This window comes from Vombatus ursinus, unplaced genomic scaffold (assembly GCF_900497805.2).
Source record: "Vombatus ursinus unplaced genomic scaffold, bare-nosed wombat genome assembly UNPS02014804.1, whole genome shotgun sequence".
Lineage (NCBI taxonomy): Eukaryota > Metazoa > Chordata > Mammalia > Diprotodontia > Vombatidae > Vombatus > Vombatus ursinus.
The window spans coordinates 4,824,579-4,840,551 of record NW_020954582.1 but is presented as its reverse complement, the minus strand read 5'-3'; positions in this window follow the sequence as shown (position 1 = coordinate 4,840,551).

Below are 15,973 nucleotides of genomic sequence, written 5' to 3'. Positions count from 1 at the left end.
TTCTTGTCTTTCTAATATTATGTTCAAAGAAATACCTGCCCCAAATGATCTGTCACTATCTACATAAGTCAACACCAAGTTATATTGAATCTCCATTCAATAAATTGTGATATTATTGGAAAGTAAGGAGAAAAGAGAAATAAGCATTTTGATTTGTTACTGCTGGAATCATGAACCAAGTCAAAATGTCTTCTTTATGCCCCAGGTGGCAGTGCTATGCCATGAGAAATACATCTGATATTATAAATATGGAAGAAACAAATCTACTCAATATAAATTAGGAAGACTTCCATTTACTTCACATTCATAGTAAGTTTACTCAGAAATTGAGTCGGAAGACAAATAATTAATCACTTTCTCAAAGCTCTCAAACATATTATTGGATTCACTTTTTACTGAAAGTCATATCATAAAATTTAGTGAAGGGAGAAATAGTACTTCGCCTCTTCAGGCCCTTATTTATAGCTTGAGTTGATAGGGTAAGAGGGAGTTCAAGATCTTGGAGATGAGATAAGCCCTAAACCCAGACTCTTCCAGGTTGTCCAGCTCAGATTGGTCAGAAAAATCTCCTATAGTCTACATTAGTCAAACATAGCAGGTTCGTGAGTCATCATGATTCCTTGCAGCCCCTCTATCACATTTAGAAAGGTAAGACCAGTTTGTGAAAAGGAGCTTAACCTTGTCACTTATCAGCACCTTTTTAGCACTACCAACCCCACCTGTGAGGTGGGTTCCTTCATTTCTCAGCTTTTTGACAGGCTACATTGGATTCTCATCGTACCTATCTTTTATCCCACATTTTAGTATTATGAGATTAATAATGGGAAAGAATTGGATTGGAAAGAGGGCTGGGGAACCTGCAGACTAGAGCCCACATGTGGCCTTCTAGGTCCTTGGGTTCAGCCTTTTGACTGAGTCCAAGTTATACACAACAAATCGTTTTATTTAAAGGATTTGTTTATGAAGTTTGGATTCGTCAAAGGGCTGCACTTGATGACCTAGAGGGCCACGTGGCCTTGAGGCCTCAGTTTCCCCACTTCTGAATTCTAAACTAACCTCCCTCACCTTTTTTTTTAAACAAATGAAGAAACTGTACCCCAGAGAGTATCAGAGACTTGTCCAGGGATGTAGTACTGTCAGAAGTGAGAAGTTCAAGAATCTTCAGGAATTTTGTAGAGAGAATTCTCTTTAGTTACAGATTAGACTTGCTGTTTAGTTATTCAGTTATGTCAATTCTTTGTGACCTTACATGGAGTTTTCTTAGCAAAGAGAATGGAGTAATTTGCCATTTCCTTCTCTAGCAGATTAAGGCAAACAGATGTTATGGTATTTGCCCAGGTTCACACCGGTAGGTAGTGTCTGAGGCTGGATTTGAACTCAGATCTTCATGATTCTAGGCCCAGTGCTCTAGCCACTGAGCCACCTAGCTGTCTCCATTAGATGATCACTAAGATCTCTTCCAACTCAGAGTCTATGATTCCAAATATAGCATTCCATCACTTGACTGACTTTGGCATCTGACTAGACTCAGATGAAAGAATGAGCTAATTAATGGCTTGTAAATATATGCACTGATTGCTAACTATGAACAAGGCATTGCACTAAACACTGTGGATACAAATATAAGCAAACAAGATGGTTCCTGTGCTTAAAAAGCATATATTCTAACGGAGAAAGACCACAATTGAACAGAAGCTGGGAAGGAGGGTGGTATAGTCACATGATGTGGAAGTGTTCAAGAAGGGATTTGGTAGCCTGGATCCAGGCAAGAGAAGGTGACAAATCAGAGCTCAGAATTAATATGACAGAGACTCATTGGTCTCATGGAATCCTGTATTTGTCCTTCCCTATCTCCCCTTTGGGCAGTTAGGTGGCAAAGTGCTGGGCCTGGAGTCAGGAAGACTATCTCCCTGAGTTCAATTCTGGCCTCAGACACTCACTAACTGTATGACCATGGGCAAGTCACAACCCCGGTTGGCCTCAGTTTCTTCATCTGTAAAATGATCTAGAGAAAGAAATGACAAACTGCTCCAGTATGTTTACCAAGAAAACACTAAATAAGGCAAAGAAGAGTTGAACATGACCGTGAAACACCTGAACAATCTCCCCTTCATTTGACCAGGCCTCCTCATACACCCTCCGGCCAGAAAGCTTCCAAGTGCTGCCACTTTATTCCACTCTCCGCGTTGCTTAGCCTGCTGCACCCTAGTAATTACTCAGTGGTTTTGGTTTAACCTAAACTTGATTTTCTGCTTTCCATTTTGGCAGCAGTGGTGAGACAAGTTAACCTTTCACCTCTGCTGTCTCCAGTAGGCACTACTATTACATTTGTTGACAGAAACATAGTGGCTATGTTTATATGAAAGCCATCACATACATAGTTCAGAAATAAACCATCTAGGTGTTAGTGGGCATTAGTGTCTAAATGTTGAGACTTTTTTTTGTACTTAATTTTCAATCACCTTTTCCTGTTCCATACAAAAGGTGCTTTTCTAAGGGAAAAATTTCCCAATTGACTGTGAAGGAAGCATTCCTAATCTCTGCCAGCAAGCCTTCTGATTGGCACTTAATAACATAAGTTTCCACCCTGTATTATATTCATGTCCTATCTAGTTTTAAATAGTCCAACAACTCAGAGAGGTGTTACTGTTGAAATTCAAACAAGAAAGCACTTTTGGGAACATTTGCTTCCTGTAGTTTGCTGGGGATAAGGGTAAGTGCTGAAAAGTCAGTTGTGAAACAGCATCCACCTCCGCCAACTTCCATCTGGTGTTCCTTTGGTTTACTCTCCCTGGTGTCTAAAATTCTTCCCTCCCTCTTGTCTTTGCAACACGAAAATGCTTTCAGGAGCTTTCTCTTTCTAATTCCCCACTATTCTCCTATAGGAAAGTAGGGATACTGAAGCACAAATAGATTATATCTTGTATGGGGACTTTGGGTTGACACATTTCTATAAGAAACTGAATTTACACACTTCTCATGTCTCTACAGAAAAGGGCTAATTGATGATTTTACAACAAAAATCAAGGCTATTTCTTAAATGAATTATAAATTACATAAGATATGCATGATTCTGTAGGGTCACAGGCCCAAGTCTTAAATGATATGTAGTTTTTACTGAAAATTGGTTCTCTTAGTGTCTTTCAAGAGGATCTTTGCTGATAATGTCATCATGCTGTCCTGGTCTTCTGGTCAAGGAAAGATAATCTCTTGATCCTATGACTGCAGGGCTTCTCTAGGATTCTAACTTCTGGCTTCATTTAATGTCCTAAACTGATGTTCTACCTCTTTCACATAATCAATCAATTATATTTATTAAGCATCTATATGTGCCATGTACTGTGCTATGCACCAAGGCTTCAAAAAGAGGCAAAAGAAGGTCCCTTCCCTCAAGGAACTTACAACCTAATGAGGGAGACAATTGGCAGAAAATATATATGAAGCAAGCAATATATAAGATAAATAGGGAATAATTGAAAGAGAGAAGGCACTGGAATTAAGAATCTTCCTCCAGGAGATGGGATTTTCTTTGGGTAAGGAATGCAGGAAGGTCAGCAGTCAGAACAAAGGAGGGAAGAACATTCCAGTGGAGAATAGGCTCTACCATTTCTCTCTCTCTCTCTCTCTCTCATAGAGAGAAAAGGCATTAACATACGCAATATCAGACTAAGGAAAATCCATCATTAGGTTTTCTTTCCCAGAAAATTGGCTGTGCTTAGGCTTCCCATCCAGAATCAAACAACAAATCAATTAAATCAAACAAACAAGAATTCATTAAATGTTACTATGAGGCAGGTATCACATTAGTCTTCATCTCCAGAGGCCAAAGACACAACTAGCTAGCTAACTGTCCACAGGAATTTGATAAGCATTTAGATTTTTCACTCCTGCTGAAAAGGCTCAAGGTCTCTGACCCATGTCTCTACCTGATTTTTCTTTAGAAAGTCCTTGTAACTCCTCTTTACCAGAAGGTATATTCAACATGACAATTTCCTAATGGGAATCTTATATCCCCAAACCCATATGTGTATGTGTGGGGAGGAGGGGTGTTGCCAAAAAAGGTTCCACAAGAGTTGCATGGGCTTTGACTCTGAAGGTTTTGTTTTGTTTTGTTTTCCTCAACCAAACTTGGCTCTGATTTCTCATGTAAATGAAGGATAAATAATGAGTACCTTTTCACAAGGATGCAAAACCTCTAGTTAGAAAACCTGCACTTTGATTTTTCACCCCAATTCCTGACATATAGATAGATCCATTTAGAAAGAGATACACACATGCATATACACATATGTGTACAAACATATGCATGCATGTGTATTTGTATAGCTGTATATGACTACCACCATGACCATCATCATTACCACCACCAACACCCCCACCACCATCATCATCTTCGTCATTATTATTTATCACTCTGATTGGTGCGAAGAGAACAGAGAGAGAAAATGAAATTGTCCGTATGATTAAAGTGATGACTTTTTGCATTAGAAGATGCAACTTGTTCACAGGTAAGTACATACAAGATTATCTGAAAATAGGGAAAACTTACAACTGTGATACTCAGGTTTTGGGAAGACTGGAGCTATGATTGAGGAAATAATAATTTAAAAATATTTTGTTCATTTAAAAATATTTATTCACCCCAACTATGAACAATTATGTTCAAGTCACAAAATTAGATAATATTGCTGTTGCACTCTCACATGGACAATTTGGTTCTTGCCTGGAGTGATTCTAATTTTCTATATACACTATTGATTTAATAGTATTGAGATTCTACTATGTTTTGTGGAATGAGATCTGATTGGAGAATGACAAAGATAGAATGAGCAAAGACCCTACCAATTCTTATATTCTCTTCATCATCTCTTTGGCACATGGGAGGGAAATCTTAGGAAGACCACTTAGTAAGAGGAAACATTAATGAAGAAGAATATGAATTTTTCATTTTTAAAATGCTGGAGTCTAGCTGACAAATGGTCATATTTTCCTTCTGTATTTGAACAGAAATTCACTACATGACTTAGTAAAGACATCCTTGTACATTGCAAGTCCATGGAATTATTTTTCCCTATTGGCCTAGAAAGCTTAATTAAGAAATCTTAAGTATTCATACCCTCTGCTTTAAAGCCTCATACTTTGCTTAACTGACCCTATTTTTTTTAATATCTGAGTTTGTTTGTCCTATTAGGTGACTTTTGAATTTCTCAAAGTGACAAGTGTCCATTGGTAAAATTTTCTTTTTTTAAATTTTCTTTTTAAAATTTCCCTTTTATATAGGGAGCCTTAGAAATCTGTCTAGGCTTCATAAGGGATTCCCCGTGCTATAGGAACACTTAGAAAAGTATTGGCGTACCTTTTGTGTAACAGAACTACTAGAAATTTTGCCAGTAGCATGGGTAGACTTGGCCCTATTCCCTGTGGGAATAATGGAAAAGTTTTACCCTTGGACAGATTAATTTCTAACCTGAGAAGAAGAAAATGACTCCAGGTGACCCCAGGTCCATGAGCTAAGTGCCAACAAATTATGGAAGGTTCATTGACGTATGACTGGCAACATTTTCAAATCTAGGTCATGTTAGGTTCCCTTTCCAACTTTGAAAACCTAAGACTCTGTCTTTTCTCTACAAAATCTGGAGAATATAGATCTAAATAGCACTCTAATGTTCCAGCAGCTCATTGTGAGCTAGTCACTCTGCTCTGATCAGAAATCCATGGGAAAGGGCTGGCATTGTATGGGAATGGCAAGAAATTGGGCTTTCTGGGTCAACCTTGCCAAAAAAAAATGGCATCTTGAAGATGTAGAGGTAGCTGCCAACATTTAAGGCAGACAATTGACCCATGAGGGGCTGAACAGCTTCAATAGCAGCTATCACGTAATCTTTTAGCAAAAGAATTGATTAGGGGCATATTGCCTAAGGACAAAGACTGACCAAGACTTAAAAGAAATCCTTCTACCAAAGCCCACATGTAACCTTTCCTGAGGGAATACTTGGCACCCATGTCACTCCTGTGGTACATCCTGAATTGTTTCTCTAACTAGGACTGGCACTCCCAAATATATCTATATGCCATTTTAGAAAGCAACTTAAATGTCATTCTGCAGTGTGTTAACTCAGAGGCCGGAGGCCAATATGAGTCAGGATGGCAGGCTTCAAGGCAGCATATTAAAAATATTGCAAGAGAGCTCCAAGAAAATTAAGTGAAAAAGGAAACAATATAACCCTTCCACTTTCTTCCTCTTCTCTTCCACTTCCATGTAATTTAATAAGTGAAATGTTGTTAACATAACCTTTCCTTATTAGTCACCATTCATTATTCTAATTGTTTTTATTTTTCTCTGAATTCCCACCTGTAACAAATTGGTTGTTTTGTCCTAATAATAGAATAACATATCCTTTTGCTGTGTTTTAGTTGTTTTTTTTTTCTTTTTGTTTTTCCTTAATCTATATTGTTTTTTTTTCTTTACATGTGTCCTCCTTTCAGGCTGGGGCATGTATATGTGTGATTATGTATAAAATATATATCATCAATACACACACTGAGGAAAACAATGTCCCCACCAGTCTTCTGGATCAGGTTTTTTGATATGTCTTACGACTTCCTTCCATGGGCAGATGAATAATGTTTATTCTTACTAATGGATGGCTACATGAGCATATGGTTGTGACATTATTCAGATGAAATAGAAATTAATTACAAGGCATTTCAAGAAAAATAGGAAATGCCCATAAAATTAAGAAATATATTTGAATGTATTATCTTTGCAATGGGAGATTGGTCAATGAGAGCCTAACTTTGATGAGTAGATTTAATTTCCTTGTTCTAATGTGATCCCCTACATGGACTTTGAAATATCCTGAGATATTCTATAGCTGTTTCTAATCTGCTTACTCTGTAGTCAGGAATGACTTTTCAACTAGCTTTTAAGACAAAATTGAACATAGATAGAAAATGACTCGGTGGTTTGCCCTTGTTCTCTTTCCTGCCTGGCTGTGTTTTGAGTGAAGAGGCATTACTGTACCTAATAATGAGTTACCATTGTGAGAGTTATCACCAATGGCCCCTATCCCTAGTTTGGTTGACGTAAGCCATGATGAAATGGTCTCATTTTTTTTCCCAGTTTCTGTTGTGTTTTCTGAAATAGAGTTTGAATGCTTGGCAATTTAGCATGAGAAAGGACTTCCATGTCTGGTATCCTATCCTGCCAGGTGATCTTCAGACTCTTCCTAAGGCAATTCAAGTGGAAGTGAAACATTTTCCTGGTATGGCACTGGTATACTGTCCAGGTTTCGCAGGCATACAACAATGAGATTAGCACAATGGCTCTATAGACCTTAAGTTTGGTAGGCAGTCTAATATTTCTTTCCCCCACTTTCCTTCGGAGCCTCCCAAACACTGAACTACCTCTGGCAATGTATGCATCAGCTTCACCAACTTTTCTCCAGAGACTGCTCAACTTCACTGACCTACTCACTATTCTATTTCTTAGCCTGTACCAGATTGTTTTGGTGTTTACCACTTTATAATAGATTTTGAGATCTTGAAAGGATGGGAAATCTTCCCTTACATTTTTTTTCATTAATTCCTTTGGTATTCTTGACAGGGACTTTTATTATTTTTTTCTAGCTCTAAACATTATTTTTTGGTAGTTTAATTGGTATGGCACTGAATACATAAAATAATTTAGATAGAATTTTCATTTTTTAAAAATTATAGTGTCTTGGCCTATGTATCTATGAGCAATTATATTTTTCTAATTGTTTGTATCTAACTTTGTGTGAAAATTGTTTTATAGTTTTGTTCATATGGTTCCTGCATTTGTCTTAGCAGGTAGATGCCCAAGTGTTTTATACTCCCTACATATATTTTAATGGAATTTCTCTTTCTATTTTTTGTTATTGGACTTTATTGGTAGTATACAGAGACACAGATGTTTAACATTGATTTATATTATATATTTCAACTTTCCTAAAATTATTATTTATTTCCACTATTTTAAAAATTATTTTCTAGAATTATCTTTATATACCATCATATCAACTGCAAAAAAAAGTTTTTTTTCTTATTGACAATTCTAATTTCTTAAATTTATTTTTCTTTTCTTATTGCTATAGCTAACATTTCTGGTACAATATTGAATAACAGTGGTTATGGTGGACATCCATGCTGTATCCCTGATCTTACTGAGAAAGCTTCTAACTTATCCACATTGCAGATGTTTGTTGGTGTTTTCAGATAGATACTATTTAACATTTTTTTTGGTAACACAACTGGGGTTAAGTGACTTGCCCAGAGTTATACCAATAGTGAGTGTTATGTGTGTGAGGCTGGATTTAAACTCAGGTCCTCCTGACACCACAGCTGGTGCCCTGTCCATTTGGCCACATAGCTGCATCTACTACTTATCATTTTAAGGAAAGCTCCATTTATTCCTATGCTCGCTACTGTTTGTTTGTTTGTTTAGTTTCTGAGTAATTTATTTTTTTAAATACTATTTTCCCCACAATTACAAATCAAGAAAGATTTAACATCTACTTTTATAAAATTTTGTGTCCCAAATTTTTCTCCCTCCCTCCCCTTTTCGGAAAATGGTAGGTAGTTTGTTATAGTTTATGCATATGCTATCATATAAAATGTATTTCCATATTCATCACAGTTATGGAAGATGAAACAGATCTAAAGTAAAAGCAAAACAAAACAAAACATGAGAAATAATCAAGGAAGTGAAAAAATATGTTTTGATCTGCATTCAGAGTCCATCAGATTTTTATCTGGATATGGACAGCATTTTCCTTCATGAGTCTGTTGTACTTGTCTTAGATCATTGTGTTACTGAGAAAAGCTGAGCCATAATTGATCATTATGTGTCATTGCTGATACTGGGTACAGTGTTTTCCTGGCTCTGCTTATTTCATTTTGCATCAGTTTGTACAAGTCTTTCTAGGCTTTCTTTACTTTGTGTGTGTGTCTCTCTGCTTCAAGTGTGTTTCTTGTAAGCAACATATTGTAGTATACTTTTTTTTAATCCATTCTGCTATCAGCTTCTGTTTTATGGGAGAGTTCAACCCATTCACATTCATCATTATGATTACTACCTGTGTATTTTCCTCCATCCTATTCTTCCTTCTGTTTGTCCTCTCTCTCCTTCACCCTTTCCCACATCATTAATGTTTGCTTCTGTCTACCATCTCCCTTAATCTGCCTTCCTATTCCTCCTTTATTTAATTTCTTTTCCTCCTTCTTCCCTGTAAGGTAACATAAATTTCTATATTCATCCGATTGTGTATATTATTCCCCCTTTGAGCCACTACTGATGACAGTAAGGTTAAAACAATGAACAGCACCCCCCCCATCTTCCCTCCACTCTTTTAGGTCTTTCTCACTTCTTAATGTGAGATAATTTCCCACATTCTACCTCTCCTTTTCTTCTGCACCCATTTTACTCCTCTTTCCCATCCCCTTTTTTGTCATTCCCTCAAATGTGCCTTATACCTATACCTTCTGCCTATGTTTATTCCTTCTATCTGTACTGTTAGTGAAACAATTTTTAAGAGTTCCAAGTATCATCTTCCTGTGCAGGGATGTAAACAATTTAGCTCTATTAAATCCCTTTTGGGTTTTTTGTTTGTTTGTTTTGTTTTGTTTTACCTTTGTACCTGTTTATGCTTCTCTTGGGTGTTGATATTGGAGGTCAAAATTTTGGCTTAATTCTGGTCTTCTCTTTATGAAGGCTTGAAATCCTTCTATTTCATTGAATGGCCACCCCCCCCCCCGGATGTATTATGCTTAATTTCACTAGGTATGTGTTTCTTAATTGTAGTCTTATCTCCTTTGCCTTCCAGAATCTCATGTTCCGTGACCTCTGATCCTTTAATGTTGCAGTTGCCAATTCCTGTCTAATGGTAATTGTGACTCTCTGATATTTGAATTATTTCTTCCTAGTTATTTGTATCTATCTATCTATCTACCTGTATGTATATATGTATATGCATATACATATACATGCATACATACATATATATACATATATACATACATATATATTTCCCCTCCAACTACCCTAATGCTGAAAAAGGTCTCATGAGTTACAAGTAACATCTTTCCACATAGGAATGTAAAGACTTCAACTTTAATAAGTCCCTTAAGATTTCTCTTTCCTTTTTATCTTTTCATACTTCTCTTGAGTCTTGTATTTTAAATTCAAATTTTTTTTGAGCTCTGATCTTTTCATCAAAAATGCTTGAAAGTCCTCTTTTTCACTAAATATCCATTTTTCCCCTGAAGGATTGTACCTAGTTTTGCTGGGTAGGTGATTCTTTCCACTGAAGGATTGTACCTAGTTTTGCAGGATAGGTGATCTCCTTTGACTGCCAGAATATTTTATTCCAAGCCCTCTGGTTTCTTAATGTAGAAGCTGCTAAATCATGGGTTATCCTGATTGTAGCTACACAAAATTTGAATTGTTTCTTTCAGGTTGCTTGCAAAATTTTCTTCTTGACCTGGGAACTCTGAAATTTGACTATAATATTCCTATGAGTTTTCCTTTTGGGATCATTTTCAGGAGGTGATTGGTGGATTCTTTCCATTTCTATTTTACCCTCTGGTTCTAAAATATCAGAGCAGTTTTCCTTGATAATTTCTTGAGAGATGATGTCTAGGCTCTTTTTTTTTTGATAATGGCTTTCAGATAGTCCAATAATTTTTAAATTATCTCTCCCGGATCTATTTTCCAAGTCAGTTGTTCTTCCAATGAGATAGTTCATATTGTCTCCTATTTTTTTTTTCATTCTTCTGGTTTTGTTTTACAATGTCTTGATTTCTCATAAAGTCACAAGCTTCCATTTGCTCCATTCTAATTCTCAGGGAAGTATTTTCTTCAGTGAGCTTTTGGACTTTCTTTTCCATTAGGCCAATTCTGCTTTTTAAGGCATTCTTCTCCTCATTGGCTTTTTGGATCTCTCTTGTCATTTGTGTTAGTCTATTTTTAAGGTGTTATTTTCTTCAGTATTTTTTGGGTCTCCTTTAGCAAGCTTGTTTGAATTATTTTTCATGATTTTCTTGCATCACTCTCATTTCTCTTCCTAGTTTTTCAACTACTTCTTTTACTTGCTTTTCAAAATCTTTTTGAGCTCTTCCATGGCCTGGAACTAATTCATATTTTTCTTGGAGGCTTTGGATGTAGGACCTTTGACTTGTTGGTTGTTTCTTCTGGTTGTATATCTTGATCTTCCTTGACACCAAAGTAAGTTTTTATGGTCTGACTTTTTTTTGCACTGTTTGCTCATGATCCCAGCCAATTATTTGATTTTTAAACTCTTTGTTAAGGTAAGGATCTACTTCCAATGTGCGGAATGTACTGTCCCAAGCTTTGGGGGTTTTGTGCAGCTGTTTTTCAGAGATACTTCTAGGGACCTGCAAATTATCAGTTCCTCCAAGGTGGTACAGTTAAGGGTGAGGTGTTTACTCCTTTCCTGGCCTGGGCTCTGGTCTATAAGTGACTGCAAGCACTCTTTTCTGCCTTGGAACTGTGAGGAGGATTCCCTCTCCATCGCCATCACAGGTTCCACCATGTCAACATTCCTCCTTGCCCCCAGACCACCACCCAGAGCTGTGACCCAGATCCAAGCATTGGCAAAGCAAGAAAATCCTGCCTCCGTGCCACCAAAGAGGTCCTTGAAATCCCTCTCTGATCAATCACTTGATCCCCCCTCAGTCTGTGGGCTGAGAGCTCAGGAAGCAGCTGCCACCCTGGAGCTGTACTGAGACTGGGGCTAGACCAAGATCCTCTCTCATCGTGGTCCAACAGACCTTTCCTACTGACCTTCTAAGTTGTCTTTGTCATTTGTCGGTTGAGAGGTCTGGAAATCGCCACAACTGCCCATGATTCAGTCCTCTGAGGCCTGCTCCAGGTTTGCAAAGGCCTGGTGTTTGGCTGTGTGCCCATGATGAACTGTATTTCTCCCCCACCTTGGCACAGGAGACCTTTCCAATCAACCATCCAGGTTGTCTAGGGCTGGAAATATGTTTCACTCTCTTTTTGTGGGTTCTGCTGCTCTAAAATTTGTTTAGAGCCATTTTTTACAGATATTTGGAAGAGTTTGGGGGAGAGCTCAAGCAAGTCACTGTTTTCACTCTGCCATCTTCGCTCCACCCCCCCCCCAGTGGATTTTATTTTTATCTCCTTTTCCATTTGGCCAGTTCAACTTTTTATGTAATTTTCCAAGTTGTTGAGGTTTTTTTTTCGTAATTTTCTTACATCCCTACCATTTCTTTCCCTCATTTTTCTTCTACCTCTCTTATATGATTTTTAAGCTTCTTTTTGAGCTCTTCCATAAGTTCTTCTGGGCTTGAGACCACTTCTCATTTTTCTTTGGGGTTTTGCCCCTAGGCATTTTAACATTGTTGGCCTCTTCTGAGTGTGTGTCTCGGTCTTTCCTGTCACCATAATAACTTTTTATAGTCAGATTTTTTTTTCTTGTTTCCTGTTCATCCCCTCCCCTTTTTTGGCCTTTTCCCCTTTCCTTTAAATCTGAGCTCTGCTCCTATGGTTGAAGGGACACTGTCTCTTGCTTCTTGTGCTAGTCGCTGCAGGCCCTGGCAGTTTACCTGGCACAGTACAGATGTTGTACAGACATCCACCTGGGATGCTCATGTCTGGTGTTGTGCTGTGGTGGTTGACTGGGTTGGGAGTTGGCTAGTGGTACAGGAGGTCTGTAGGGGTCTGGCAGCTTACCTGGTGCTGAGCTGGGGTCCTGGTGGTGCTGTCTGGAGTGTGCTGAGGTAGGGTTTGTTCCTGAATTTCCCTGGAGCTACACTAAAGCACGTGAAGATCTGGCACCTGGAGGATGCCTGTTTGCCCTGGGCTATGCTGGGCTATGCCCTGGGCAAGTAGAGGTCTTACCTCTGGAGGATGCCTCCCTACCAGGAGCCCAACTCAAGCACATGGAGGTTTAGTTGCTGTAGGATGCTCACATGGAGCAATGCTGAATCACTTGCAGGTCCAAGCTCCGCAGTATACCTGTCTCCCTCACCTCCCCCCACCATGGCTACACTGAAACTCGGTGGTTCTCAGAGCTGGAGTCTGCGGTTCCCTGGCCTATGCTATGATTTTCTTACCTTCCATTTTATTAATCTCTCATTTTGTGTTCAGGATTTCTTATTTGGTGTTCAATTAGATATTTTTAATTTGTTCTTTTTATATTTTAATTGTATGCACAATCCATTAATCTATTATTTCTCTTTTATTGATATAAGCATTTAGATATATAAATTTTCCTTCACATACTGCTGTGGCTGCATCCCATAAATTTTGGTATTCCATCTCATTATTTTCCTTCTCTTTAATAAAAGTATTGATTGTTTCTATGATTTTTTCTTTGACATTCATTCTTTAGGATTATATTATTCAGCTTCTAATTAATTTTATTCTGTCTTCCCATGGCCATTCATTGAATGTAATCTTTATTGTACTTGATCTGAAAAGAATCATCTTTTTTTGTTTGTTTATCTACATTTGATTGTGAGGTTTTGTGCCCTAATACATGATCAGTTTTTGAACAGGTGACATGTACCAAGGAGAAAAAAATGGTATATTCCTTTCCATCCCCATTCAATTTTCTCCAGAGGTCTATTATACCAAACTTTTCTAGAATTCTATTAACTATATTAATATATATTATTAAACTATATTAATTATCCTTAACTTCTTTCTATTTTTTGTTAGATTTATCTAGTTCTGAGAAGGAAAAGCTGAGGTCCCCCACTAGTATAAATTTTGTGATCTGTTTCTCCCTGTAGCTCATTCAACTTCTGCTTCAAAATTTTAGATGCTATACAATTTGGTGCACAGTTTTTGGCATTGATATTGTTTAAGTGTCTATGGTACCTTTAGTAAGATGTAATTTCTTTCCTTATCTCTTTTAATTAGATCTATTTTAGTTTTTGCTTTGTCTACGATCATGATTGATTCCCCTTCTTTTTTTTTAACTTCATCTGAAGCATAGAAATTCTGCTTCAGTCCCTCACCTTTTCTGTGTATGTGCCTCTGCTTCAAATGTGTTTCTTATAAACAACGCGTTGAAGGATTATGGTTTTTTAATCCACTCTGCTATCTGCTTCCATTTTATGTGTGAGTTCATCCCATTCACATTCATAGTTATAATTACTATGTATTTCCATCCATTCTATCTATTGTTCCCCTGTTTATTCTCTCTCTCTCTCTCTCTCTCTCTCTCTCTCTCTGTCTCTCTGTCTAACACACACACATACACACACACACACACACCTCAGTAAGACCTATGTTCAATTGTAGTCCTAGGCACCTACTAGCTGGATGACTTTAAGTCACTTAACCTCCGCCTCAGTTTTCTCACCTATAAAATGGAGAAATAATAGCAACTACCTCCTAGAATTGTTTGGATCAGATAACATGTGTAAAGTGCATAACAAAACTTAAAGTACTAAATAAACATTGTTATTAACATTATTTCTTCTTGGCATTGCTATTGTTGTTATTTTTCATTATTATTATTACTTGCATAGAGAATGGTCAAGTTGGGCTCTTCCTGAGCACACTTATTCTGACCTCGTTGCCTAAGAAGAATCTTCCCAATAGAGAAGTAGTTTTGTATCTAACTTGTAGCCCTACATTAACAACTACCACATTAACCCACTAAGTTCCATTTTTGTTTGTTCTTGAGATATCTATAAATGCCACATACCTTTGCTCACAGAAACAATATTTGACTTTAGAGGAGGTATGACATTGTTTTATGGATTTAGAGGACCCCTAGTTGAGAAAACTTTCTTGATCCAAGCAGATTGGCATCTATTTTCTTAGACATTGTTCAAAGATTAGAGATTAATGGATATCCATCATTACATAACAAGTATATGTCCAAAGTCTGACCTAAACCTAGGTCTTCCTGATTCTCCGCTTTGTGTATCATGTGCTGGGTGCCCAATGAATACACACTTCATGAGCCTTCAGTAATGTTATGATTTCAAGAGAAAACAACGATGTCCACCTCACATTTTATCGTGTCCCTCTGTTGATCTTGCGGGAGAACATAACCCTGGCTATTCCTATCCTGTACCTTTTTTATTGTCCTTTGTGTGATCCTTATGTTCAATTACTCAGAGAATATGGTGCCTCATAACTTACAATCATATATCATTACAAGAGTATCCTGGTTTTTGAAATATGGACCTTTGTTTCAGAAAGGAAGGATGCCTTTTCTAAAGAATGTGAAACATCACATCTATTTGAGAATAAAGAACCATCTAAACTAGGCAAAATCAGTCATAATATAATAACTTGGAAGGAAGAATGGGACATAAAAGTGACTGTAACAGTGATGAAAATGTACAATGAATTGAGTACCAGGACTATTTAAGTTTGAAAAGATTACCCAATGAGTTCATAATTATGAGACTAAAAAAATACCCAGATAGAAAAGATCAAAACCTGCCTCATTTTAAGCCATATAAGGGAAAATGACAGAATATATCAATATGCCATGCTGAGAAGATAAAGATCATGTTATCACTGAATTTTTCATATCCTCCAAAGGTCAAAAGCACTGCACCATAAAAATTTCAGTGTCACGAAGCTTATAAGTTGTAAATGTGTTTTTGTTCTAGTCAAGTCAGACACACACATTATTGAAGCCCTCGAATTGCAGGAACATCAAATACGACAATCAGCCCGTGATAGTTGGGATCTCAGCACTACACTGGATATTTTAAATATCTAATCCATTGGCAATGGTAATAATGAGTGTAAAATTACTTCTGAAACTAATTTGCCCACGCACATACAAATGAAAGGAAATCATATTTCTCTACCTTCCTTCCTTCCTCTTTTTCTTCTTTGATTTTCTTTCTTAATTACTTTGTTTTCCTTCTCTCTCTCTCTCTCTCTCTCTCTCTCTCTCTCTCTCTCTCTCTCTCTCTCTCTCTCTCTCTCTCT